This window comes from Bidens hawaiensis, unplaced genomic scaffold, assembly GCF_021521415.1.
Source record: "Bidens hawaiensis isolate Kalapana, Puna unplaced genomic scaffold, B.hawaiensis_p1.1 tig00011228_1, whole genome shotgun sequence".
Taxonomy (NCBI): domain Eukaryota; kingdom Viridiplantae; phylum Streptophyta; class Magnoliopsida; order Asterales; family Asteraceae; genus Bidens; species Bidens hawaiensis.
The window spans coordinates 86,662-92,126 of record NW_027491873.1 but is presented as its reverse complement, the minus strand read 5'-3'; the positions used below and the strand labels follow the sequence as shown (position 1 = coordinate 92,126).

At 32.9% G+C, this 5,465-nt stretch overlaps 1 pseudogene across 1 annotated transcript; it reads right to left on the bottom strand.

Annotated features, from left to right (window-relative positions):
• Positions 1 to 717: 717 nt before the first annotated feature.
• LOC143537525 (uncharacterized) lies at positions 718 to 2,651 on the bottom strand (annotated as a pseudogene). Its single transcript, XR_013136069.1, has 8 exons — positions 2,477 to 2,651; positions 1,738 to 2,263; positions 1,588 to 1,660; positions 1,412 to 1,492; positions 1,251 to 1,314; positions 1,074 to 1,161; positions 904 to 988; positions 718 to 813 (listed from the first exon to the last, which is right to left on the bottom strand). The product of XR_013136069.1 is annotated as an uncharacterized LOC143537525 (transcript).
• Between the last annotated feature and the right edge of the window lie 2,814 nt (positions 2,652 to 5,465).

The window sequence follows — 5,465 nt, the reverse complement described above, 5'->3', positions numbered from 1 at the left end:
TGTACTATTACTTTTATACATTTTTTGGTACATACTTGACACATGTCAATTAATTATTGTTTCTCGCACTTAACATTTTTATTGGACTTTGTAGAATAACTCAACCCAATTTAAATTAATATCTCCTGCACTTGAACATTGAATTTATAGTTAAAAACTCAACGCAGAGATGAAAAATGTGTATTAGTCTTATTTGCTTTGTAATTGAAAACGCATGGTGAAGATGAAACATGTAGATCAGTCGTCTTCGTTTTATACTCAAAATCAACCACATTGACGATGTGAAAAACTTTTCTATTATCACATACTAAAATCATAATAAAATATAATACTAATGAATAAATGAATAATAGAGCTGGCCCCAAAAAGGGTGTATTTTCCTTATTCAATGGTTCAGTAGTCACTACTATAGGGCTGCCCATTTAACTTGTATACAGCCATCGTTTTCGTCCATTTTTATTGTTATCGCTATCGTTGTCTTCTTTTTGTTGTTGTCATCGCCTCGGCCGTGAATACCACCATTGATATTGTCAAATACTAGTCATATATGTGTAACATCACCATATTGACAAGCAGCCAAATACAAATGAACATACAATTCAACAAGAAAGCCTAGACATGCTTTCGTATTAACTCCTTTTTTCAATATAACACAAAATCCTTACTCCTTAAATCTTTATAGTAAATCCAAAAGTAAAATATATACAAAATGTCATCCAGCGTGTTATGCTACCAACGACAAATCCCAGGTACCTCGGTTCTCAACATTGATATCGTCTCTTCATACTCTGAAGCATATACAAACCCCCACAGCTGCATACATTCAACATCATCAAATCAACCCAAATTTCTAACATTAAACGGATACAAATTATTTTTACATTGGAGAGAAAGAGATGGCACCTCGATTTCCTTCACCTCAAAATCTTGAGTGTGTGACAAACAAGAGTTACCATATGTTTCTGAGGCCAAACTTGACCCGTTCAATCTAGAAAACAATAAAAGACATGTCAACAGCTAAATAGTTGAGGAATTTATGTCACCAAAAGGAATTAAGATAGCAAGACTCTTACAGATCATGATCGAGATACAATGCAAAATGATTGCCACCACCAAGTGCTAGATACTCGGTTGAACACAGTGTGAAATACCGATTGATGCCTGCTTAAATACACCAGAACAGAAAAGATTCATAAATTGTTTGTAACTAAACAACTTATTAACGCGAATCTGTTATAAAATAGCAGTACCTGTTGGACGAAATATAACAGGACAACCAGGAGTGTTTGTAAAAACAAATGTATCATTTGATCCCTGTATAGTATTCATCAGCCCATGAAGATTTAAAAAAAAAAAGTTAAATCAATGTATAATTATATACTTTATAAAATAGTATCACAAATAAGCATACCTGATATCTTTTCTTGGATGATGGTCTCAATGGTGCCTCAACTAAACCACCAAACACCGCACCTTTACGATCTCCAACAACCTGAAATGTGTCAATCAAGTATCAGTTTAAAGATTAACCTCAAATGGATACGGGTCATTTGGGCATGTCAACAGGTCTGACCCGTTTGGACTTACCAGCAGACTTAACCCGTGGCAAGGATTGCTTCTTCTATACAAAGTTGACAAAGATATGCCATGCCTCCATGTACTGCACATGAAAACCAAACACAAAAAAATAAATAACTAAATAATGAAAAAACTACAAATCTTTCGTAAATAATATACCTGTACAGAAGGACCCATTTCTTTCCTTGACTGAGAACCGGCAGTGCAACATAAAGAGCAGCCCGCGTGTCTTCCGTCATAAGCTGTGAAGGCTCTGACATGTTTGGAAGTTTAGGCCCGCTCGGTTTTTGCACAACGACCCCCTCATTCGACCCGAACTGTGTACCCGTTTCTTTACCATCATCAACTTTCGACTCCGTATTCACCTTACCCGACGAATGAAACGAAACCGGTACCCGGTCCCATACCGAGCAGCCTGCGAAAAAGCCTTGCCAATTGACTGTTTCCCCCTCGATAAAATACCTTTCTTGTTACTATTTTCTTTCGATGATGAATCGGTTTTGTTGGATTGATAATCGTTCCAATTTGCATACTCGGGCTCGGTTTCTTCCGTTCTACACGGGGATAAAAACGAATAGAGAAACGCAGTGAAGGAAGATGTATCCGGACCGTCTTCTAGAACGGGTACATCGTCTTCTTGACTACATTGTTGCGTGTTTCTCCTCGGTTCTTTACTCGCATTTCCCTAACAGAATCATATAAACAATATTGTAAAATAATATAATTTCATTACTAAACCCTAACCCTAAAGCTATATTAATTCAAAATCATGTTAATGAACAATTGAAGTCAAATTTCACAAACATAAGATAAACCCCAATAATCCAAATATTAAAAAAATCGTAAAACTAAGTGATGGAATGGATAGAATAATAATAATTAATAAGAAAAGACTTACAGAACTGGGTTTATCGGAAATTGGATTGAGGATAACGGTGGTGAGATCAGAGACAAAATGAGCGGCTTTGCTTCTGATTGACGAGGTCAAACGTGGTCGTTCTTGCTGTGGCTGTTGTTGTTTACCCAATTTCATCGTATGGTGATGTAATTAAGAGGTGTGCGTACTGTTACGGCTAATTGAAATTGATTAAGCATGTGTTTGGTGGAATGATCGGTGGAGTTGGTCGTGATGAGTGAATTGTAAGGAAAAAGAAAGACGGTTGTAGGTAGGAAGAAGGACAAGTCGGTCTACGCTTTTACAAAACGAGTGATTATCCTGTCCAAAATAAAACTTAATAATAAAATTTATTAAACAAAAACTCCGGCCCAATTTATTGTGGAATAACTTAGTTTTAACACTAGACAGAGGCAATCTCATATTTTATATGTTGTGATATAACCCAGTTTTGTTAATTGTCATACCACGTGTCAAATGTCATATAAAAATTGCTATTTAGTTTTTTTAATGAAATACAACAAATAAAAAGTATAAAATTACCGAAACTAAAATTATATAAAAATAAGTGTCAAATGTCAAATTGAAAAAGAAAAGGCTATAAATTAAAATTAAAAAAAAAACGTTAAATAATACAATACAACAACTTAAATTCTCGTTTTAATAAAAAGCCCATTTCAAATCTATAGATACTCAAATGTGAAGCCCATTTGATGCCAATATGAACTGGATTAGCGGCTAATGCTTGCACAAACAAAAACAGTCATTATTTCTAATTTTTTTATTAACATTAGCAATTAAATACTTAGTATAGAAAAAAAAACATAGATTTTAAGATAAAAGGACTTACTTTGTTACACCAATCAATTAAATTTCGACAACCCTCCATCTTCAGGTGACATATAGAAGAAAATACAAAAGGAAAACAAAAGTGTATACCTTCTTTAAGAATCGCAAATCTATTAAAATGTTTCAAAACTAGTGGGTTTTCGTAGACAGCTAACAACCTATTTAGGTTCGCCCCTAAATATAGTATTATTATTTTCTTAACAGCCTAGATATAAATATAACAAAACTTTTTTGATGTATATTATAAACGTAACTTTGTATATACCTATAAAAGCTTGAAATACATATATACAAGATTTTTATCACCTACAAGTTTTCTATTAATGAGTTAGTATAACAAATTAACAACCTATTAACGAGAGAGAGAAAAAAAAGAAATTATTTTCTATATGTTTTCGTTTTATATATAACGAGTGTTTTATCCGGCGAGTTACGCCAGGCAGGTCGATAAAAACCAAGTGGAGATAAACCCTAACGTTGTCAGTCACGGGCGTTAAGGCGGTAAATCGACGCAATGTCATCGGTTTCGGTTACTTGAATTCGATGCGAATTCGAACATTATCGGTTACGCTTGTTACGATATAGAAACCGTTGGTAAAGCCTGAACGTTAAAACCCAAAAATTAAATTCATCAAATTAACAAATAAAAAAAATTAATTATTATACGTTTATTTAGTCTGTAAACCTGGTGGTAAAAGCCAGGTATTGTCAGTCCCAGGCATTGAGACGGTAAATTGATACAAGTTCGGACGTCGTTTTCGGTTACTTTAGTTACAGTTCCGGATTTTAAAAACGGGAAAAAGAAATTTAGATGAACCAACAGGTGGTGTCAATTGGTAAAACTGATCGTTGATATAACTTGAGTGTTGTCGGTCCCGGGCATTAAGGTTGTGAGTCTACGCGCATTTGGTTGGTTTACATTATGTTTGTTACATACTTGAATTAAAAAAAATCGTAATGCCAAGAACCAATTTGGTGTTGCCAAAAGGCCCAATCGACACTTAGCGACACCAAACTTGTTAAATGTTATATATAATAATAATGGCTTTTGAATTTGTTATTATATACATCAATAAGAGTGAAGTTTTTCATTCTCTTTTTCTCCTTAAACTCTATTATCCGTATTATTGTGCTTATATGCTTTACATATTAAATATTGTTGCCTTGTTGGTAGTTCACAACATAATGTCTCTTTTTTCTTTCATTTATAACTATCATAAACTAAGTTATTATATCAGTGAAGTGTGTTTATGTCATCCATAAAAATGAGCATACTTAATATTACGGTTTTTGTTTGAGTGAATGTGATATTACTCGACTTTTAGGTGTAATATATGAAATTATCCTTGTATGTATTAAATTATTTATACAAATATATATGTAATTAGTTTACTTACAAGCATATAATCACAATGAAAGCACAAAACTCGAATATCAAACATAATTGAACAATTGATTTTTTAATTGCTTCGGTTATTTAGTTTTCTCAAAAAAATGTAAAATAAAGAGTGCATATAAAAACCGGTGATAATTTTTAAGCTGTTGGATATTTGGATACTTAATGTAACTTTTGAAAACTTTAATGAGGAAGACGATTATAAAATGTATAGCGGATACTTATGTCACTTCACTTTCACTAAAGTTAGATCCGATCATGTGGCTTTTATTTACATATATTTGTGTCACATTTATGAATCTCTTAAAATGAATTAATTCTGAAGGACACAATAACATAAAGGTTTCTACAGATCATGTGATGTTTAATCATTTTGAGATTTGGTACTCATGTGACATATTGGCAAGTTAAGGGACTTGTTATGCTATCTATACAAACTTGAAGATCTAGAAAAAGGGAAATATTGATTTGGTCAAAGGTCGATTGAGGCTCGCGAACTCTGGATTTTCACATACGGTTCTATAGAGAGAAACTAAATTTATGTACAAATTGAAGGTAAGATGATTTGCTAACATTATTAGGAAGTGATTCAAAACTTGTGTAAAGCACCAAAACACTTGCAAATCTTTATCTTCATATATTTCTTGATAGAAAATATAAGATTTTAAGTTACGTATTTAATTTTTTTACTAGAGGTGTCAAGTTCACCCAATACAAGTTGCATTTGACCGATAACATTGATAAGTA